Source organism: Ovis aries, chromosome 4 (assembly GCF_016772045.2).
Source record: "Ovis aries strain OAR_USU_Benz2616 breed Rambouillet chromosome 4, ARS-UI_Ramb_v3.0, whole genome shotgun sequence".
NCBI classification, from domain to species: domain Eukaryota; kingdom Metazoa; phylum Chordata; class Mammalia; order Artiodactyla; family Bovidae; genus Ovis; species Ovis aries.
The window spans coordinates 94,063,460-94,087,123 of NC_056057.1; the positions used below are offsets into that span (position 1 = coordinate 94,063,460).

The following is a 23,664-nucleotide window of genomic DNA, read 5'->3' on the forward strand; positions in this document are numbered from 1 at the left end:
TGTCTGAAACGGTAGAAATTTATTTTCTGACAGTTCTGGAAGTTGAGAGCCCAAGATCAAGGTGCCAGCATGGTTGGGTTCTGCTGAGACCTTCCTCCTCCGCTTTCAGACAAGTGTTTCCTTGCTGCATCCTCATATGACCTTTCCTCTGCATTAAGACGAAGAGATAAAATAGAAAGCATGGAAGTCGAAAAGCAAGGGGAGGGGAATTAGCCTTTTGAAGGGTGAAGTGTTCAAGAATGCATGGACGCTCCCCCCACCACATTAAGAGTGGCTTTTTCCTTTTTAATGCACCTTGCTCAGGAAAAATAAAGATTGATGTCTTTCATCAGTTTTAGAAAATTCTCAGCTATTATCTCTTCTGTTCTCCTCTATTCTATTTTCTCCTCTTGAACTCTTGTCAGATATAAACCCAATTCTTTCATATCTCTTAATCTTTTCCATAGTTTCTATGTTCTAGTCTGTGCTGAATTATTGGGTAATATCTTCATATTTCTCTTCCAGCTCACTGATTTTCTCTTCATCTAAGGCTTCAGCTGGGTCTAATCTACTATTCACCCCACTCTAACTTTTTAGTTTAAAATCATATTTTTTCATTTCTAAAAGTGCTATGTGCTTCTCAGTACTTGCAACTCTTCCCAATTTTGACAGTCTTTCAGTGCTGGCCTGTTCATGGCTCAGCCTCTCATTTCTTTATATACTTGCTACATAATTACGTTATCTAGTGATTCCAATATCCAGCGTCCTTAAGGACCTAACTCAATTGTTGGTTTTTCTCTTGACTTTCACTAATGGGAGTTCTCTCTTGTGTCTCCAGAGATCTTTTACTGTGAGTTCACATTGACAGATATTAATCTATGGAAATCTTCGGGCCTTAATTGAAGATGATTTTCTCTAAGGAAGATTTGCATTTGCTTTTTCTGGATGCCAAGGCATGTACCAACCCAGGGCTGTGGCCACTTTAGTCATCTTTCAGAGGTCGAGCTTATTGCGAGGGGTTTGGGTTCGGCTCCTCCTGTTAGTGGCTGAAAGTTTAGTCTTACGAAGCTTATCTTGTTGCACAAGATACGTGGACATTGGCACTCAAGGCCATCCCATCTTTCCTGTGTGCTTATAATTTCGCACTTTGGTTTCAGCCTATTTGGTCCCCTAAAGGGTTCCCTTGCTTCTTGCAACCTCAGCTGTGCAATAAGAACCTTTTTGAGCAAGATAATTATGACTGTGGCCACAAGTCTTGTTGCAGCATCTAGGCTGCCTCTTCTTGAAGCCCCAGAAATTAAGAAAAACAAACAAACAACTTTTTATTTATTTTGGCTGTGCCAGGTCTTGGTTGCAGCGTGTGAGAGCTTTAGTTGTGGTATGCGAGAGCTAGTTCCCTCATCAGGGATCAAACCTGGATCCCCTGCACTGGGACAGAGTCTTAGCCAGTGGACCACCAGCGAAGTCCTCCAGAAATTCTTTACCATGAAAATATCCTGAAAAATAAATAGAATTAATAAAAGAACTCAGAAATGCTGAAAGGGGTCAACTTAGAAAAATTCATACTATTTCTATACATATGTAATAACCAATTAGAAAATACAATAAAAAAGTAATTCACAATGCAATAAACTTTGAGACACCTAGGAATAAATCTAACAAGACATGCAAGACCTTTATGGAGAAAAATGACAAATTATTGTTGAAGGATATAAAAGACGATCTGAATAAATGGAGATTTTTTTAATGTTCATGGATAATATTCATAGGTTGGAAGATACTATCATAAAGATGTCATCTCTTCTGAATTTAATCTATAAATCCAATGCAGTACAAATGAAATTTCCTCTGAATTTTTTTTTTTTTTGGAACTTGACAAGCCTATTCTAATATTAATGTGGAAGACCTCCCCTGCCTAAAAAAAAAAAAAAAAAACACTCAGAAGAAGAAGAGCTAAAACAATTGTGAAGAGGCATAACAAGGGGCAAGGGGTGGAGGGGACTTTCCATAGAAGATATGAAGATTTACTATAAAGTTATAGTAAGACAGTGAGGCATTAGCCCAGAGACAGAAAAGTAACTCCATAGGCTTAGAATAGGCTAGAGTCCAGAAAATAAACCCTCTCATGTTCGGAAACTTGATAAATGAGCGAGGTTTCCCACATTAGTGGGAAAAAGAAGGACTATTTAATAAATGATGCTGGGACAAATTATTATCTTTATGGGATAATCAATCTTCACAGATACCATACAAAAATTCTATGTTGACTTCAATGTGAAAAGCAAAACTTCATAATTCTTAGAAGAAAATATAGTGAAGTATCTTTGATCTCCAGTTAGGAGGGGAAGGATTTCATTTTTTTAAGGAGGGTGTTTTAAACAAGACACAAAACCTCCCATTTACAAAAAATGATAAATTCAGCCTCATTAAAATTTAGAACTTTTGTACAACAAAAGATACTATGAACACAGAGACAAGCCAGATTTTTTTTGCAATGCAAATAACCAACAATGAGTTAGCATCTAGAATATATTTTAAAAGTCCTACAAATCAATTTCTTAAAAAGATAGAATTTAAAAATGGCACATGATGCAAATAGGCATTTCACAGAAGTGGAAGCCCAAGAGGTCGCTATGCAATCTGAAAATGGCTTGATGTCAAAACTAATCAGGAAATTGCACATTAAATGCACATCTTAACCTTGTCAGATATTAAACATTTAATATTACTGCATGTTTACACTTTTAGGTATGTAAACTGGTATAATCTCTTTTCAAGAGCAATTTGGCAAAATCTAGCAGAGCTTAGGGGTAAATCCTTAGAGCCAACAATTCTAGTCACAGGCATATTCCCTAGGGTAATCATTATGCATATGCATAAAAGACTGTAAACAGGAATGCTCACCCCAGCACTGTTTGTAACAATGGAAAAAAAACGGAATCACAAGAGAATGGATCAATCGTGATATATCCTTATAACCAAGTACAGTGCAGCAGTTAAAGTAAATGAACAGGAGCTACATATATCAATGCAGATGCCCCTAACTCAGTGTCTAAATCACGCGAGTTGCAGAAGGATGCTGTCTGAGGCCTTTTATGAAAATTTCAAATATGCAAAGTGATTCTCTATATTGTTTATGGTTATGGTTACACCATAAATCTGTAGGAAAAGTCTAAAAACATGGATGAAAAGTAAGTACAACAAAATGTTAAAAATGGAAAAAGTGAGTATTTGATGAAGTGGGCACATGGCTGTCTTATTATTCTCTTGTCTCATTTTTTAAAATACTTGATTTTTTTTTTAAAGCACTCCTCTAACTGTGGGTGGGATGGACCAGAAGGGATCAAAACCCATTGGTGGCTCTTGCAGTGAGAGGCGGTGGGTGACTACAGGAGAAGGTGTGGAGAGAGGATGGTTTCAGATTTATCCTTGAGGATATGGGCTCCTGGTTGCTTGTTTTGTTTTGTCTTATCCTGAACAACTATGTGGCTAAGTAAAAAATTGAAAAGTCTGACAAGTTCAGGAGTTGTCAGTGAAGTGAGGAAATAGCACCCTAGCGCAGTGCTGGCCTGGGTCAGTGGCTTTTTTGGCACACTGGTGGTAGCTCCACTGAGGTCAAACATATGTGGAGGGAGGCTTGTGCAAGGCTATTCTGTGTGGCAGCAATCCCAGTGTCCAGCCAAAGAAGGATGGATAAGTAGGTTGTGGTAAAGATAATGTCTGGGAATCCTATGATACTTGCTTGAGGTCTTTGCCAAACTGATGCTTAAAATTTTGAGAAGCTTTCTTGCACAGCAAGGGAAATCATCAACAAAATGAAAAGATAATCACAGAATGGGACAAAAATATTTGCAAATCATACTTGATAATGGTTTTATATCCAAAATATATGAAGAACTCATACAAGTCAATAGCCAAAAAATTCCAATGAAAAAATGGCCAGAGGAACTGAATATATGTTTTTCCAAAGAAGACATACAAATGGCCAACGGATACATGGAAAGATGCTCAACATCAGCAGGGAAATGCAAATCAAAACCACAGTGAGATATCACCCTACATGTGTTAGGATGGCTGTCATTAAAAAGTCAAGAGAAAGTGTTGGCAGGATATGGAGAAAAGAGATGCATTGTGCCCTGTTGATGAGAATGTAAATTAATGCAGCCACTATGGAAAACAGTACAGAGCTTCCTCAAAAATTAAAAATAGGACAACCATATGATCAAGCAAACCCACTTCTGGGTATATATCCAAAAGAAATGAAAACAGAATTTCAAAGAGACATCTGCACTCCCGTGTTCATTGCAGCGTTATTCACAATAGCCAAGCCAGAAACAGCCTAAGTGTCTGAGTGTGTGATTTAGTCACTAAGTCGTATCTGACTCTTGTGACTCCATAGACTCTAGCCTGCCAGACTCCTCTGTCCATGGGATTCTCCAGGCAAGAATACCGGAGAGGGCTGCCACTGCCTTCTCCAGCGGGAGTATATTTTGGAGTATTATCCAGCCATTTGGGACAACATGAATATACCTTGAGGGCATTTGCCAAACGAAATGTCAGAAAGAGAAGGACAAACACTGAATGGTATCACTTGTATGTGGAATTTAAAAAACAAAAGTCAGGGGCTTTCCTGGTGGCCATTGGTAAAGAATGCATATGCCCCTCCAGGAGACACGAGTTAGATCCCTGGTTAGGGAAGATCCCACGTGCGCAGAGCAACTAAGCGCATGCACCCCAACTATAGAGCCTGGGTTCTAGAGCCCAAAAACCGCAACTACTGAAGCCCGCGCGCCCTAGAGCCCGTACTCCACAACTAGAGAGAAGCCCGAGCAGCCGCAAGGACCCAGCACAGCCAGTGAATAAACCAAATTACGTAAGGAGGAAAGTCCAACTCATAGAAACAGAGGGCAGAAAAGTGGTTGTCAGGGGCTGGTAGCTGGGGGAAATAGGGAGAGGTTGATAAAAGGGTGCAAACTTTCAGCTCTAAGATGAATCAAGTCTGAGATATAACGTATCACATGGGGCTATAGTTGATAACACTGAGCTGTATACTTGAAATTTGCTGAGAGTAGAAATTAAATGTTCTTGCCAAATAAAAAGGATAAATGTGTGAGGTGATGGATGTGTTCATTAACTAGATGAGGGGAATCCTTTCACAATATACACATATATCAAACCGCCATGCCATGCACTTTAAATATCTTACAATTTTATTTGTCAATTATACCTCAATAGAGCTGGAAAAAAAAGAGGAAAATGATCCATTTTCCTATGGCTTGAAATGCAAATACATGTGTACAGTCATTTGTCATCTGACTCTTATGTTAGCTTAGGTCTACAGACATTTTTGTTCAATTCCTACATAGCTGAATTTACCAATCTTTTTCTCTTATGGCAGCTAGGTTTTGTTCTGGGCTTTAAAAGACCTTCTTTACTTTGAGATTACGAAAACTCCTTCTGTGGTTTGAAAAAAAGAAGTTAGATCAATATGTATCAACACGGTCATGCTTGTGCTCATTGGCTAAGTAGTGTCTGACTCTTTGTGACCCCATGGACTATACCCCGCTTGGTCCCTCTGTCCATCGGATTTTCCAGGCAAGAATACTGGAGTGGGTTGCCATTTTCTCCTCCAGGGAATCTTCCTGCATCTCCTGCACTGGTAGGCAGATTCTTTATCACTGAGCCACCTGGGAGGCCATCAACATGGTAAATCTCAAATAATAATATTGAGTGAAAAAAGCAAGGTGTTGAATGAAATGTGCAGTATAACGCTGATTTATGTAAATGAAAACTGCAAAGTAAAGTTATATATTTTCTGTGGATACAATTATGCACATAAATTGCATCTTTAACAACTGGAAGGAAACTACCAAATTCAAAATAGTGTTTCTCCTGGTGGTGGAAGGAGATTAGGATGTTATGGTGGTAGAGGTCAAGGGAGACATTAGCTTTATTTTTTTTTAATATAATTTATTTATTTATTTGTGACTGTGCTGAGTCTTTAATGCTGCACACGGGCTTTCTCTGGTTGCAGAGAGAGAGCTGGAATTACTCTCTAGTTGCCCTGCAGCATGTGAAATCTTCCCGGTTGTTGTTCAGTTGCTCAGTGGTGTCTGACTCTTTGCAACCCCATGGGCTGCAGCCCGCCAGGGAAGGCCCCATGCTTACTCTTGGATGAATGCGGGTGCTGGCAGCTTGGCAGGATGAAGATAGTGTTGACTGCTGCCAGGAGCCCATACTTTTGAGTAAGGTCACTTTCAATTTTTCACTCTGCCTCCAAGTAGATATTTCACTCATATCAATGAAGTGGCCTGAGCCTCAGTCTTCTCATCTGTGAAATGGGGATAATGGTGCTTACCTTGCAGAGGTTCTCATGAACACTGACCTAGTTCTGCAGATCTTGAACTGGTTCCGTTTGATCCTCCAAATACCCCTCCCTATCTCTACCCCTTTCAAGAACCTACGCCCCTTTTCTGGGGCTTGAGGAGTGTGGAAAGTTTGGAGAGGAGGCTGTGTTTCTACACATGGAAAGCCAAGGGTAGATTGGGCAAAGCATTGCCTCTGCTGGCAGTCACCAGCCAGGCTGAATGCTGGCAAAAAGAGCAGTGAAGGGAGGTCTGAGTGTAGGTGGGGGCAATACTGTTAGAAATGAATGACAATGACTCAGCTTCCACCAGGTGCTGGGGTTTCAGATAATCCTCCTTGCAGTGTCTTTGGCCAACTCTGCCCCCTGAGCTCTTTTCAGGCAAGGGCCCTCTTTTTCTTGGGAAACTGCCCTCTCAGGAAACCCCTTCTCCCTCCTCAATTATTTCATAAAAACACTTGATGGCTCATTAGCTGAGAGTATGAGTCGATCCCTCTCTGGGAGAACTGACACCTCCTGGCAAAGAACTGGAAGGCAAAGGGAAGATGATGATCTGAATCTGTGGCCGCAGGAACTGAGACCTTACCTTGCTTGGCACAACCCAGGTGCTGGTAGACGATACCAAACATGCTTCCCCCTCCCCGACACACTGGATAAGCAAGTGATATTAATAGGTAGTCTCCAGTAGCTAAGACTCTGAGCTCCCAATGCAGGGGGCCGGGATTCAATCCCTGGTCTGGGAACTAGATCCCACATGCCACAACTAAGACCCAGTGCAGCCAAATAAATAAATAAAAATAAATGTTAAAAAATAGGCAGCTAACAAATTGGGGAATTGCTGACTTAAAGTTAAGCAAGTCTATTGTGGGAATTATCTGAGCCTTTAAAATCTATTGCTCCTTGTGACTTTCCAGGGAGAAATTTAAACAGGAGGCCTGTTCACAGTTCCTTAAACTTCCTGCACTGTGGGGCTTTTGTTCAAGGTCCTGTGAAACCAGATCTGAGAACACTGTTTCAGAAATAGATTGCATAATTGGATTACAGTAATTCTGAATAATTCATTATCAAAAGAATGATAATTCTTTTGCCTTATGAAGCCTTGGCTTTTACACTATGGCTGCAAGTGTGAGGGTCTCCCAAGCCCAAAGCACCTGAACGTTCATTGGAAGGACTGATGAAGCTGAAACTCCAATACTTTGGCCACCTGATGCGAAGAGCTGACTTATTGGAAAAGACCATGATACTGGGAAAGATTGAAGGCAGGAAGAGAAGGGGATGACAGAGGATGAGATGGTTGGATGGCATCACTGACTCAATGGACATGAGTTTGGGTAAACTCTGGGAGCTGGTGGTGGACAGGGAGGCTTGGTGTGCTGCAGTCCATGGGGTTGCAAAAAGTTGGACACGACTGAATATGCACACACACACAGGATAGATGAGTGATGGTTGACCGTGGCAGAAGGGGGCAGGGTGCCCACGTTTTAGTCTCCTGGGGAACCGCAGCCCGTATAACCTCTTTCTCCCCACTTGCCTTAGATCTGTGTTCCCCATACATGCTCCCCTGAATTCTAATATGTGCTCTCAAGTCTTGGTGCTCAATACACATGTGGTATTTTAACCACAATACAACTTTTCACTTGGGCATATTTTTTTTTAAGCATTTCTTACTTCTAGGGTGAGGTAGATTAAACTTCATCATATTTGAAAAGGGTGATTGTGCTTGGCTAGTGACGGAATGTATTCAGATACAGATAGAAGAGAAAATTGTTTCATGAACCCCATGAGGGGATTTTACTTGAAAGCTTAACTTGTTGATTATGATTGCAAACCAGGATTTTTAAAATTAAACTTTTGATTTTGAGATAACTGTAGATTGAAAGGCACTTGTAAGAAATGACACAGAGAGATCCAGTGTGCCCTTGACCTTGTGGCACAAAATCACAACCAGGAACACGACGTTGATGCAGTCTACCGATCTGACTGTGATTTCCCCCGCTTCACATGTCCTCCTGTGTGTGTGTTTATTTCTACTCAGTTTCATCACTCGTGTATGTCTGTGTATCCACCCCCACCATCAAGATACGGAGCAGTTCTAACATCCCAAGGGTGCCCTTCTCCTTCAGCTGCAATCAGGGGGCTTCCAGTGTGAAATGTGAGACTAAAGACAGAGTGAGTGCAGGGGAAGGAAAAAAATAGAGGTAAGACCCTGAGTGACAAAATACGAAATATGTGTTTGCTCTCTGCCCCGTTTCCTGAAGCAGAACTCCTAAACCCCTTAAATTTCCTGTGAAAGTTTTTTTTTTGTCTAAGGAGGCAACTCCTGGTGGGTTCTTGGATGGGGGCTTGTTGTAAGAAAAACCAAGCCAGGATTAGAAGCTTAGATCTTTCAGCCGTGCCTCCCCTACTCCCAGGAGGGAAGTGGGGCAGAGATTGAATTAATCGCTGATCAAACGTGTATGATGAAACCTCCATAGAAATCCCTACAGTATGGGGTACAGAGAGCTTCCAGGTTTGTGAGCACATCCACGTTCTAGGAGGAGGAGGATGCACCCCAAATCCATGGGGACAGAAGCTCCTTTGTTTGGGAACCTTCCACACCTCTTCCTATGGACTGCTTCATCTAGCCGTCTCTCTGTGTTGCTTGTGATAAACCAGTAAACATTAAGTGTTTCCCTGGAGGTCTACGAGCCATCATAATAAATATGGAACTTGAAGAAGGGGCATGAGGACCCTCTATTGATGTAGGAGATAGATGCACTCCAGGTTAGACATTTACAACTGGCCTCCTGTTTACATTCCATGGGGCACGAAGAAGTGGGCTTCAGGCTGCATCCTTACAACTGTTAGCATTTTCTGAGACAAGAGACAGGTGTGGTCCAGTTAAGGCACTTTACAATCAGCCTCCTATTTGCCCTCCGAAATGGAAGTAACAGAAACAGGGTAAATAGCCAGTGTTTGTCTCTCATAAACACGTCAAGGTAATAGGCATGGCAAAGACAAAGGGGGCAAAACCCCATTTGAATAAAGGATTAAGGGACCTCCGTTCTCCCCTCTGGGGACAAGGGAGACATTACACATACGCAGAAAGGTGCCACGTGGGTCAAAAGCCAGGGGGTAACACCAGGCCATAACGAGTCTTGCCCCTCCCAGAAGCCTTCACTTCAGATGCATCTTGGTTGATGGGTTTGTATGCACCCAGGGGAGGGTCTCAGGGTAGGTCAGGTGTGGAAAAAAGAAATCATATAGTTGGCTAAAGGTAAACAAAGACCCAGAGGAACTGACCTATATAAATGGCCTAACCACCTCTCTTCTAGCTCCTCCTCACCAGGGGGGACGCCCTTGCCCTTTCTCTCTGGGTGTGCATCTCCGCCTTGCTTCTATCTTAACTAAACAAACCATCTCTCTGTGTGCTCTCCCACTTGTTGTTATGCTGTCTCTAGTGATAAACTGTACCTGCCTTTATTGCTTCTGCCTCCACGATAAATGCATTTTTCACTGAGGGCAAAGATCCAGGGGCAAATAGCTTCTAGCCGCTAGCCCTTGCTGGTCTGGTGGCTAGGATTCCTGGTTCTCATCCAAGCTACTCAGGTTCAATTCCTGGGCAGGGAATTAAGATATCGTTTCATGCCATGGCTCACTGCTGCCTTGTTGAGACCCCTGTGTTTTCAGACACCCCTGGTGTGAAAGTGGGGACAGTATAATGGGCTGAGCCCCAACCCCATGGGAGCTGCGCCAAGTGCAGGCAGTTAGGGTCAGGAGTGAATGGTAGAGAACTCAGTTGGTGTCCAGAGAGCTGGAGAACTGGTCATCGTTGGGGGGAAACCAATACATCTGGTCTTAGAAGTGTTCCGCAGCAAGAAGAAACAGTGGTTTTCTTCATCCTAGAAGACTGAGGCGGCTGCAGTGGCAGAGGGACTTCATGGAAAGAATAGAGGCTTTTAAAGGGAATTTTCAGAAATTTCTGACATGCAGTGAGTGATTCAACCTTTCATTTGCACCCTCCTTCCCCCTCAAAAAAAACCACTAGAGAATCTCCCATTGATTCCTTCAGAGTTGGCTATGGTCGGGAAGGGAGTGTTGAGATGCTGGATCAAGTAGGAATCTAATCAGGGTCACATGAAATCTCTTCTGATTCTTACCACCTAGACAGGGATGGGCACGAGATACTATCTCCATGTTTGAGAGAAGAAAAAAGACTGGACCAGGACTTCCCTGGTAGCCCAGTGGTTAAGAATCTGCAATGCAGGGGACGTGCGTTTGAGCCCTGGGCAGGGAACTAAGATCCTACATGACTCAGAGCAACTGAGCCTGTGTACTCTGGAGCCCAAGCACCACAACTAGAGAATTCGTGTGTGGCAACAAAGATCTTGCATGACACAATGAAGACCCGATGCAGCCAAATATATAAATTAATTAGTTAATTTTTTAAAAGTTTGAACAGAAGTGACTTCCCAGGGTCACACAGCTTATAAGCTGCAGGCTCCGGGAAAGTCTAGGTGTGGAGAGGCCCTACTTCCTGGGTTCCAAATCGCATCTGGTGAATGTATCAAGACTTAAACTTGCAGATTCCTATGGTCCAGTGGTTAGGACTTGTCACTTTCACCACTAAGGGCTCAGGTTCAATCCCTGGTCAGAAAACTAGTAATAAGATCCCACAAGCCTCCACTTCCCCCAGATCCACTCCTTCCTTGTGGTCCTCAGGGAATTCCAGTCATCTGTGACCCCTCTCCTTTCTCACCCCACATCTCACTCATCAGCACGTCCTGGACCTCAATCCCTAGCCTGCATCTCACCCCAGCATCCTCACCATCTCCACTGCAACCACCCAAGTCAAGCCTTCTTCACCTTCTGATGGAATATTTTGCAAAAGCCTCCAAAACAGTTTTTCTGCTTCCATAGTCATCCAGCTCTAGTGATGTAAATCAAGCTTTGGCCAACGATAGCCTGCAGGCCAAATCTGGTTTGTGAGCTAAAAATGATTTTTACATTATTAAATGGTCAGGAAAAAACCCCAAAGAATAATATTTTGTGACACGTGAAAATACGGAATTCAGATTTTATGGCCCATACGTAAAGTGTTATTGGCATACAGCCACGCTCATTCCTTCATGTACTGATTGTGGCTCTGCCATCAGCAAAACACTGCACAGAAATCACACGGTCTACACAGGCCAAAACCTTCACGGAAACGGTGTTCTGATGTCACCTCTTTCCCAGCCTCCTCTGTGGGCGTCCTCCTCCCCTCAGAGTGAAACCTGAAGTCCCAGAGTCCCCTGCCCGCCTCTCTGAGTCCATTTCTTTCCCTTGTGTCCATCATTATCACACTCCGGTCATGCTGGCTTTGGGTGGGCCCCCACCTGGGCACCCACTCTTGCCCCCGCAAGCACTGCTGCCCACCGTCTTTGCTAAGGTCTTTCCCCCTCAGGCCTCTGAATTGCTGATTCTCTGTCTGGAATGTTCTGCTCTTTGCATGACTGACTCCTTTTCTCCAGATCTCTGCTCGAGTGTCATCTCTTCCAAGAGCCTTTTCTTCTCTGCTCCTTCACCCATTACTCCATTCATTGCATGTCTATTTCCTTCTTTGCACGTTTGTCTACTTATTTCCTGTCACCCCCACCATGACATAAATTTCATCTGGGCAGAGAACATACTAGATGCTCAATGATTATTTGCAAATGAATGAATCAATGAGTAGCTTTTCTTGGCTCAAGAGCTGTGTGTCCATTTCCCTAGCAGGGTGACAGCCATCTCAGAATTGAGATAATTCCTGTAAACTTCTCCCCAGCATTTTGTTCTCCTCTTGGATCCATTGCTGTTGTTAACCATTATGAGTTTATTTCCTAAAATGTTATCCTTAGGGGTACTTAGCCAGTTTAGAGAAGAACTGCATGCCATTCTCAGCAGGTAAAGAAAGTCTTTCTTCTACTATCAAGAGACCCAACCCATAAAAAAGATTTATCTGTAAACATCCAAGTCTGGTAACTTGGCACGCTTATAAAAAGTTTCAATTCACTTCTTTTTCTCTGTAACAGGAAACAACCTCAGCTCAACAACCTTGGTAACAGGAAACAACCTCAGGAATACAACAGATTGCTGGGAGATGTGAATACATCAAAAGTACAGGGACTGAGCAGGATCGCCTAGGTTACAAATAAATAAATAAAATCTCCAAATCTTAGTGTCTGAAGACAACACGTTTATTTCCTGTTCGCCTCCATCATGGTTGGCAGGGACCTTTGGATGTAGTCACTTAGGAATCCAGGTCGGTGCGGCGCTTTGCTACCAGCCGTGGTCTCAGGGGCTTAGTCCCCAAACACAAGGGACAGGAAGGGCAGTCTATCCTGTGCCTGAAAGGGGTGGTGGTGATTGATGAACAACTATAAGGACAACCACAGGCTTCCCAGGCGGCTCAGATGGTAAAGAATCTGCCCACAATGTGGGAGACTCAGATTCAATCTCTTGGTCAGGAAGATCCCCTGGGGAAGAGAATGCAACCCACTCCAATATTCTTGCTTGGGAAAGCCCATGGACAAGAGAAGCCTGATGGGCTACACTCCATGGGTCGAAAAAAGTCGGACACAACTAAGCAAATAACACACAATGACAACCACAGGCGGATGAAGAGAACATATTCTCTTGAAGGCAAAATGAGGCCAGGGAAGAGGGCAAGAAAGATAGGAGCTGAGAAAGGGCTTCAGAGGCTCCTAAAGGCATATCAGCGAGACTAACAACTCTGGTCACACTGCTGTATTCACCTGAGCTGTAAATTTCTGTGTCATCTATTGTCATGGTGTTTGAAAAGCTGATTATGCACTCTTACGGAGCTCTTCAACAACTCTTTACTCTTAAACATTTATAGCACCCTTCCAAATGAGTGAGTTACAGCAATCCTCTTCAGGTGAAAGTATTCTCCAAGCTCTTGCTTCTGTAGGCAGAGGCATGTAATCCTCAGGGACATACAAAAGCATGAACTCTGACCAGGCTCAATTGCTCACAGAATCTCACACACACACCTCGCAGTAAGGACTGAATCAATACAAGATGACTCATCTTTCTCTTTAGGGCTGACCCTAAAATGTGATTTCCATTTATAGCCAACCCTTCTCGTGGAACAGTGTTGTCCAACAGAAACTTCTTCGATGATAGAGATGTTCCACCTGCCAGTGCAGGAGACATAAGAGACACAGGTTCAATCCCTGGGTCGGAAAAATCCCCTGGAGGAGGGCATGGCAACCTGCTCCAGTATTCTCGCCTGGAGAATTCCATGGACAGAGGAGCCTGGTGGACTACAGTCCACAGGGTCACAAAGAGTCAGACACGACTGAAGCGACTTGGGACGTTCTATGCCTGAGCCGTCCAGTGTGGGGGGTAGGCCCTGGCCAAGTGTGGCTCTCGAGCATTTGATACGTGGTTAATGTGACTGACGTGGGTGCTTAGTTGCTCAGTCGTGTCCGACTCTTTGCGACCCCATGGACTATAGCCCACCAGGTCCTCTGTCCATGGAACTTTCCAAGCAAGAATACTGGAGTGGGGTGCTATTTCCCACTCCAGGGTATCTTCCTGACCCAGGGATCAAATCTGTATCTCCTGTATTAGCAGGCGGATTCTTTACCATTAGCGCCATGTGGTAGTACTTTATGGGAAGCACAGTGTGACTAAGGTGCTGAATTTTAAATTGTACTTAATTTTAAATTTTTTAAAATTGAAAAGCCACATAGCCACACATGGCTAGTGGCTGCTGTATTGAATAGCATAGCTTTGGAGTAAAAAGGAGAACTGTAGCTTTCTATTCAGCTCCCATCTTGGCTATGCCAGGAAAAAGACAGCTATGCTGTGAAAAACCAATATAAATGCTAGTCATGATGCGTTCGATTCTATTATCTCCTTCTGACTCATACTGTCTTGCACACGGTCTCTTATTCAGGGAAGATGTCTAGACTGTTCCTTGTACAAAAGTGGCCTCAAACTGGAAGGGGTGGGTGATGGTGGACCACTGACCAAAGGCTACCCACAGGCCGCCCAGAGCCCTGGAAGGTGGCCTGTTTGGAGTCTCTGAAGGAGCAGCAGTGACTGACTCAGCCTATCAGGGTGCCTCCCGTGGAATTTTAAAAGGTTTGGCCAATCAGCAGAGAGAAGGGGCGGGAGCAAGCAAACCAGGAGAGACAAAGACACTAGGGTTCAGAGAGCTGGGTTCTCCTACAGCCATCCTGTTCTAACCCCAGTTGCCAGTCACATATATCCTTAAAGAAGCAAGCAAAAAATCACCCTTTCCTTTCCTTTAAGGTGGACTGAGTGACTGTTTTTTCTTTACTTAAAAGAAAGTCAGTAACTAAAAATTCCTCTAACGAGGGGTTTCTCAACCTGGGTGCCACGGACATTGAGGCCAGAGCATTCTTTGTTCAGGGGTGCTGTCTTGTGCATTGTCAGATGTTCAAGAGCATCCCTGGCTCATACTCACTAGATGCCAGCAGCATGGCCCGCCCACCCCCACCAGTCATCTTACCAAAAATGTCTGCAGACGCCGCCAAATGTCTCCTGGTGGGTGGGGGCATGGGGCGGGGGCAAGACTCTACATTCTCCACCCCCTTGAGAATCACCTCTCCAAATGTATCCCAAGTCCACCTCCTCTGGCCTCCTTGAGGACAAAAAGATAAAAACGGCAGTTTATTCCTAGCAACTCCCAGCTCTCCCGCCCTCTCTTCTCCAGGCTAAATAAAGATAGCTTTTTTAGTCTTTTTCCTAGAGTCTGTTTCACAGATATTGATGGCGACATCTAAAGATGAGACTGAGACCATTTGGTGGAGAGGAACTCTGTTCCCTTAGCTCTCCCTATTTATAGAGGCAGTGGGCAGACACAGCTGTGCAACCCTGGGACAGTGACAGCTCCCTGGTCAAGGAAGGGGCATCTCCAAGCTCAGCACTCAGTCCGGCCCTTTCTGCCCACCAGCTGCTTAAGATCTGCTGAGCCAACATGCTGCTGATAAACGAAAAAAGAGGAAATGCTCTTTTAAGGCCCTCAGCTTTTGTCTCTTCACATCCCTTTGAATATTCCAGCCCTTTGGTGGGATCTCTCCCCTTGGTATTCTCTCAGACACCTCAAACTCAGTCAAATGAAACTCTTTGTCTTCCTCCAGTGTTTTCTATTGTGTCCATCTAGTTTCCTGAGTCAAAAGCCTGAGAGTATTCCTCTGAAATCATGTGAAAGGAAGAGAGTGCTAGAAGAATCTGGAGAGGGAGACTAGCTAACTCAGGGAGGACTTTTTTGCTCTGTGCTAAGGCTTTTCCGTGTTGATGGTTGCCTCCCTTTTCTCATTAGCCAGTTCCTCATTCACCTCTCACAATATGACTTGGGTTTTTTTTCTTTTGGCCTCGTGTGCAGCATGTGGGATCTTAGCTTCCTGATCAGGAATTCAACCTGCAGCCCCTGCAGTGGAAGTGTGGAGTCTTAACCGCTGAACCACCAGGAAAATCCCTAGATGCCTCTTGAAAGCTTTCATCATATCCACAAGTCCCATCCACGGGAAGGGGTTTATACAGGGTGTACAGACCATCAGGGTCAGAAACCTTGGGGCCACCTTAGAATTCTGCCTACCACAGACAATAAGTCTGTACTCTCCTACCCCATTTCAAAAATATTAAAAAAAATTTTTTTTTCCTCCAATTGACTCCATTTTCAACTTTACCATTTAAGAAAATGAGGTAATGGCAGAAATGGTTAGCTCTTTCCCAGTGCCCAAATTCCTCTTCTTTCATAGAAAACAAAATTCATTTCTATCACAGGGGGTATCACTAGCTGGGTACAAGGCTACTTAGAAAATAAAGACCACTCTCCTTAGCTTCCCTTGCAAGTAGATGCGGCCCACAGACCACTTTCCAGATAGCAGACTATAAATAGAAGTGATGAGTGGAGCTACAAGAAACCTCCCTCACGGGGCCCCTGGCTCTTGCCTTTTGCCCATTTATCATTCCTTTCTCCATGTGAATGCTAGAATCCAAGTGACTCCAGCTGGTACCATGAGAATAAAGACTATGCCCCAGGATGGTAGATGAGTGAGATGTCAGGAGCCTGGTGCTCCAAGGCCTTTGTGAAACAGAGCTGCCTTCCCAGATTTGAACCGCACTCCACTGGGCTTTCAACTGGTAGAGAAATAAACTCCCATTTTGGTTAAGCCATTGTTGATTTGAGTTGTCTGATACTCAGAGTTAAATATAATCCTAACCAACATAGGGGGTTATTTCCTTAGTCCCGCTAGACTTGACAACTTAAATTTATTTTTCCTTCCTTCGATCCCTTTAAACTCTTATGTCCACGAAGGTCCTAACTCCTGTTGATTCTTCCTTTGCGCTTCACCTCACACTCATCCCTTCTTTTCAATGTCTACTGACTATTGTGATCCCAGACTGTTCTCTAGGCTCCATATCCCTCCCTCCCATCAAGGCTGCACAAGTCCCAGACTCCTGAGACATCACAGTCATCATGTCAGTCCTCAAATTCAAACCCTCAAACCTAGGCTCCTCTTGTGTTTATTAGGATAAGGTCCCAAAGCATCGAAACCCTTTCAATATGGAGCTCCCACTATTTTTATTTTTTATTATTTTATTTTTTACTTTCTGGCTGCACCGCATGGCATTCGGGATCTTAGTTCCAGGGAAGTGCAGAGTCTTAACACGCTGGACCGCTAGGGAAGTCCCCTCCAACCATATTAGTTTCTCTTCCCTCTGATTCAGATCTTCCTCAACAACCAGGAGAGTCCCCAGAACAACCCAGTCTGTCTTTGCTTTGTGCTGGAGATCTTCAGCTCTGGCTGTATTAAATCATCTGGAGCCACTGAAAACAACCAGCACCGTGTGTCAGCATTGTTCAACTCATGGAAACATTATCTCATGTGAGCCACAAAGCAGCCTCATGAGATGTAGGCACTGGCATTGTCACCATCCTACTGATGAGGAAACAAGAAACTTAGGAACTTCAGGACATCATTTCTAGTCAGGTGGCCAGTGAGTGTGGAGGCAGGACTCCAACAGAGAGGACTGCCCTCTAAACCACTCCTGGGCGGTCCCTAGAACTACAGTACAGAGTATTACAGATGAAAAAGTTTCTGATGGCGTGACACATAATGATGGCCAATAAATCACAAAGTACAAATGAAAATTTAAAAAAATACAAATGCTACTGGACTCTGGCAGTCCATTGGTGAGGACTCTGCACTTTGACTGCCAAGGGCACATGTTTAATCCCCGGTCAGAGAACTAGGATCTAGCAAGCTGTGTCATGCCACCAATAATAACAATAGCAACAATAATAAATACAAATTCCAAACCTCTAGCCTAGACTAGTGGAATCTGTTTCTTGGGATTAGGGTCTGAGCACTTTTGTATCATCTTTAGGGTGAGCCCAGGTTTATCACAGTGTGATTCCAAGATGAGCTGGGGTTGAGAGCCATTGCTTTACATAGCTGCTCTTGCCTATCTGTCTTCCTCTCATTCCCTCTCAATACCCCAGGTTCCACTTACCTTTTGAGGTTTAGTCCAAGAGTCACCTCCCTTTGTGGAGCTAGCCAGCTTTCTCCAGCCGGAGTGCTGCTGCTGCTGCTGCTAAGTAGCTTCAGTCGTGTCCAACTCTGTGCGACCCCACAGACGGCAGCTCACCAGGCATCCCCATCCCTGGGATTCTCCAGGCAAGAACACTGGAGCTGGTTGCCATTTCCTTCTCCGAAAGTGAAGTTGCTCAGTCGTGTCTGACTCCTAGTGACCCCATGGACTGCAGCCTACCAGGCTCCTCCATCCATGGGATTTTCCAGGCAAGTGTACTGGAGTGGGCTACATTTTTGAAATGTCAGTTGCCAAACGTGTCCACACCAGCTGAGCTGGCACCTATTCTACCTCTCGGTTTGAATCCAGCTCTTGGCTTCATGCCACTGGATCCTTGGCAGGTTTTTCCAAATTTAATCATCTGCTGCTCAGCTTTTCCACCTTTGCCCAAAAGAGCAACAAACATAATCACCCCTCTATCAGTAGCAAGATCCAAACTTAGGGTCTTGCAAAGTCATTGGCTTTGGCCAGTGCTCCCCTCTCAGGGATTGGGGGCTAGGGAGATGTAGGGAGATGGTGATTAAGGGGCAGGACCCCCAGTGCAGTAGAAGGGAAGAGTGTGGGTGGGGCCTTTCCAGGACTCTCAGGTACAGAGCTGGAGGTTGGTAAGATGAGGGGGTGCTGGTGCCTCTAGGGAAGAGGTTGGACTCACAGACTGGAAAATCTTGGGAGCAAAGCTTGGGTAGGATATGGAATAAAATCTGGTGGTCAAGGAACAGAATCTGAGAGGGCAACAATTTGAGCAAAAATGACTTTGGGCCACTGGAAGTTGTTGAAGGACTGAATGAATGGATCTTCACCTGCCTTGTTGGGAAGAACTTAGAAGGATGTGGCATCCTTGCTTGCTGCAGGAGACTGCCAGGCAAGAGAGGCTAAGAAGGCATCAGATGAGAGGCCTGTTGGGGAAGAGAGGGCCTAGTCAGACAGAGGCCAGATCCCAAGAGAGTAGTGCATTCTGCCACCTACCCCTCGCCCCCAATTTCAAGGGGCACAGGGCTCTTGTTGGCTGTGTCAGTTTCCACCAAAGTTATGGGTGTAACCAGGTCTCCCTGTCTGTCCTGATAATCTTGATTATCTCCTTCCACCAGTCTATAAACCAGGTGATAAAAAGGGTCCCAGGGAAGGGGCATCACTTGTCTTGAGTTACATGGGGACTTAATGGCAGTGATGGAATTAGAAGCCAGTTCGAATTCCCAGCCCAGGGGTCTTTACTCTTGACTCTGTTGCCGAGGTAGTCACTTTACCTTCTGTGGGCTCAGGATGAAGCCTCTGGTGAGAGTGGCGGGGCTAGATGCCTCTTCTCCTGGCAGATCTGTGTTCCACAGGAGTCCCAGGTCTTCTCTGACCAAACCTGTTCTTGCAGACTAAATAGGGGCTGAGTGGCACAGAGAGCAGCCTCTGGGGAGACTGGCAGGCTGTTCCCTACACCTTTGGCCGTTCCGGTCCCACGGCCATCAGCTGCACACGGTGAGGTCAGCCACTGTTCCTTTGGGCCCTACGAGGGGCCTGGTGTGAACATCAGCTCAGCAATGAAACCTGCTGTCCACGTGATGAGTTTCCCGATTCACTCAGGCTTGGGATGGAGGGAGAAGTCAAGGTCTATTCCAGAACATGACGGTATTGGACAGGCCAGTCAAAGTGCCCAACACATCAAAGGAACCTTTCCAAGAGACTCCCCATTCCTACCTCTCTGCCAAGGGCAGCCCCACTGGATCCTACTCCAATCTAGTGGAGTGGCCTGAGTTCAGGGTCCTAGAAGACAAAGGTTGTAGATCTCTGGACATCCCAAGCACCCAGAGATGACCTGGGGCAGACACTCTCGCTGACCAGGGACCCAGGCTAACCTGAGTCATTCAAGTTCTTTGCTTCTTAATAATTTGAACTAGAGCTGCAGACAGCGGGCCAGGAAGCAGGGATAAGTGAGCTGCTGAGCAGCCTTGGAGGCAGCACTCCAACCTGGAATCTTGGAGTTCCTGCTGCCTTGGGGCTACAAGACAGCCCAGGCAGTCAGAGAGACCCCGGAGCCAAACAGCCCTCCAGGCTCCCCTGTGTGCCAGGGCCCATCAGGAATGAACACACACAGGACATCCCAACCGCCTTACTCCCAGGCATCTCCTCACAACACAGTTGGTTACCTGAGGCAACCTGAGTGAAACTGTCATCAGATGGCCCCTGTGATGGCTGTGGAGACACATTCAAGGAGAGTTGCATCTAGGAGGCCAAGTGGGGGTGTCGTGGCCCCTCCCTGCACAGAGTACTCCTCCGCACCCCACCTGGGAGGACCAGAGTGTTCCATGAGAAGACCCCAGATGTGCTGACTAGGTTGCAGAGTTGAGAGTCTGGGGAAGAACTGCAGCCAAGAAGGACCACAAACAGAGCCAGTGACAGGCCTGTAGGTGTATGTGGAGGGGCTGGCTGCGGCAGGGCACCTTCTTCACCCACAGTCACCAGCTCATCATGGTTCTCTGAGCAGCAAATGCTGCTGTGAGTCCAGATGAGGCCAGGGTCTGTCCCATCACTGCAAGACCCTGGCTTTTGTTTCAAACAGCTGATTGGGTAGATGGTGACTCTGACCCAAGTGGGTTTTTCTTCCTTCCATCACCTCCCCCTCATACTCCCAGGTTGCCAGACAGATTCTGAACTTCCTCCCAGGGTGGAAGAAAAGCAGGACAGGCACTCTGTCAGGGCCTGCCTCCTCAGGTCTGGGTGGAGTGGGGCATCTCCAGACAAGATTGCTGAGGTTTCTCTCAGCCCAGATCTGCAGAGATACCACCATCAGCATCAGTGTCCACCTCAAGTCAGGCCCTCAGCTAAGAAATGGTGAACAGACCTGCAGAGTTGAGTTCAACAAACATCTCCTGAGCATCTACTGTGTGCCCGGGGTGGGCACAGCTGGGCAATGTAAGCCACGTAGAGATGGGCAAGACCCAATTCTGACTCTGAGAAGTGACAACCAAGCAGGGAGGTGTAGAATTTACAGAGAGAATGGTAATTCAGGGCAGAACATGGTCGAAGCCATGAGAGTCTTTTCCAACTGATCCAGGGACTAGGGAGAGATGAATGCATATCCCTGGGGACAGAGAGGCCTGCGTGGAAGAGTCAGCATTTGACCTTGGTCTTGGGGACTGGGGGCTTCCTTAGCAGCTCAGATGGTAAAGTGTCTGCTTGCAATGTGGAAGACCTGGGTTCGATCCCGAGTTGGGAAGATCCCCTGGAGAAGGAAATGGAACCCACTCTAGTACTCTTGTCTGGAAAATTCCATGGATGGAGGAGCCTGGCAGGCTACAGTCCATGGGGTCGCAAAGAGTTGGACATGAATGAGCAACTTCACTTTCTTGGGGACTGGGTGGACTTTGATGTGGAAAGAGAGATGGAAATAGGCTGGAGCAGGAGATTCCCCAAAGAAGGACTGTCAATCATTGGGTTACCAGTAATCAATGTCAGCTGCTGTGCCAGGCACTGTACCAGGAGGTGCTGTGCCACATGGCCTTGCCATGGTCAGTGGGGAACCAAACAGGCAGATGATGACCCTAGCCCGTGGGACAGGAGCTGTGGGTGAGAAGGCAGCGGTGGAGGGCATGCCAGACCATGTAGCCTTGGTGCATGGTCTGCTGGAAATTAAGCCTCAAGAAAGGGAATCAGAGCCATACCATATTGCCCCACCCCCAGCCACCACCACGCCACTGAACTTGAATCTGAAGGCACTGTATGCATGCTAAGTCGCTTCAGTCATGTCTGGCTCTTTGTGACCTTATGGACTGTAGCCCGCCAGGCTCCTCTGTCCTTGTGGATTCTCCAGGCAAGAATACTGGAATTGCCCTGCCCTCCTCCAGGCAATGGAACTCATGTCTATTCTTTACCACGAGTGCCACCTGGGAAGCCCCTGAAGGCATTAGAAACCTACTTTTCAACTTTGGTCCCTGGGCTGATAACATGGAGGAAAAGACCAAAGAGGCCAGACTTTGGGGGGCTGGGGCACTTCATGGCACTGTTTCCCCACTGTCCTTTGACCAGTTTTCCCCCAAAGACGTGGCCAGGAAGTATATATATTGGGGAGCATGGGTTCACTCCCTGCTGAAAAAACACTACCCGCAGGAGGGTCAGGACCAGGAACAGAGCGCCCGTCATTTCTCCAGCACATTCTCCGGGTCATCTCTTGTCATCTTCACAGCAAACTCTGGAGTGAGCTTTACGACCAGCTTTTCCACCGCAGCTCGGAGAAGGAAAGGCCTAGGCAGAGGCAGACACAAAGCTCACACGTGGTAAGGCCCCACCTGTCTTCTCCAAAGCTTGCTCTTCGATCTGGCTCCTGTTTGATAGGTACATCTGGGTTTGTGCACCAAGGTCAGCACACTTGTTGTGTGTTTATCACCTTTGTGGTCAACGGGAACAAAGCCAAGAGGGGATACCTCGGGTTAGGGCGCTACTGGAGAGCCATTCCTTCCCACCACCCCATCCCGGTGCTGCGGAAGAGAGGGCTGTGTGAGCCAAGTCACTGCCCTGAGCTCTGCGCACAGCACGAGGAGACACAGCATTTGCGGGACGTGTCTCCAAATCCCAGGCGCCGCGCGCCTCCCCGCCACCTCCCGCCCTGCCCCGCCAAGCCGCAGACAGCAAAGGCGAGAGAAGCCCAGGGTGCAATGACGCCGAGTGGAAGGACCTCTCTGCGACCTCTGGGAGGAAGGGAAAGTCTGAGCCGTCTCAAAAGACCCTCCCTCCCTGCTACCCCGCTTACACTTAGGTGCCCTTGGGAGCCCGCCGAGCCCGCTCCGTCCAAGGGGCGCAGCCTTTGCGTTCTGAGCTCCCGGGCCCCACACACTGCCTCCCCGCCTCCGCCCCAGGGCTGAGCGATTGCTATTTTGGTCGGAGGGGAGCGATCTCACCCTCTCAGAGGTTGAGTCAATAGCCCAGTCACGGGAGGACGAAGAGCTTAGTAAAGAACCTCTGAGGCTGGGTGCTCACGTTTCTGTGTGTCTCGGGCCTCGCCAAGAGCGGGAGTGAGGTGACGCTCAGAAAAGTCGTTCGCTCCCCAGCATAAACGACTGTGGAATCTGTGACGGCAAACCCGACCAGTTCTTCCGTTGAGATCAGTTCTCTCCGGATGCCAGAGAGTACCGGGTGGCCAAACTGTGGTTTGGCGGCAAGCTGGATCCCTGCAGGGTTTCTCCTCTGGCGGGGTCCGGGAGCCGCCGTGGGCGTGGGGGGTGGGGATAGCGCAGGGGTGCGCCTGCTGTCCGAGAAAGGAGCTCCTCCCGCTTGGGTCTGTAGATGTGGGTGGGGATGGGCATGTGGTTCCAGGTCTTCCTGCCCGCGGGACGGATGGCTGGGCGGCGGTAGGGAGGTCGTCCTTCAAACCCAGCAGAGCCGGAGGCCGTGACCTGGGCCTATCTTTTGCCCCGGGGATCTGGTCACACACCCCAGCAAGTCCCTGAAAGAGCCTGAATTCAAGGAGCGTCTGCCCGAGGTAGACAGACCCAGGTGTGTTGTGCACTGCGTGTGTGTGTGTGTGTGTGTGTGTGTGTGCGCGTGCAAGGCGAGAGGGTCTCGGCGTCCCCCGCACTCTCTCTCCGGGATTCTATATTTTGCCATCCTTTGTTCTCAAAATAGGCGGCGAGCCTGCTCAGCGCTGCGCTCGGAACGGGTGGGGGCCGTAGCGAGCTCGCTGGCGCGCAGAGTTAGCGGCAGGGTTACAAACAGTCTCTCCCTGCTCCCCCGGCCTGAATTAATGT

General features: G+C 46.6%; 2 long non-coding RNA genes across 6 annotated transcripts; one reads left to right on the top strand and one right to left on the bottom strand.

Annotated features, from left to right (window-relative positions):
* LOC114114541 (uncharacterized) lies at window positions 1-23,664 on the bottom strand. Of its 5 annotated transcripts, none has more exons than XR_009600527.1 (5): window positions 22,898-23,664; window positions 19,180-22,307; window positions 17,858-18,831; window positions 14,847-14,978; window positions 1-1,475 (listed from the first exon to the last, which is right to left on the bottom strand). It is a non-coding gene; the product is annotated as an uncharacterized LOC114114541 (long non-coding RNA). The 5 variants fall into 5 exon arrangements; XR_009600526.1 differs by having other exon boundaries at window positions 19,180-22,165; window positions 22,819-23,664; XR_009600524.1 differs by having other exon boundaries at window positions 19,180-22,165; window positions 22,671-23,664.
* Window positions 5,576-12,516, top strand: LOC132659760 (uncharacterized). The gene is made up of 3 exons (XR_009600528.1): window positions 5,576-5,685; window positions 8,379-8,541; window positions 12,376-12,516. It is a non-coding gene; the product is annotated as an uncharacterized LOC132659760 (long non-coding RNA).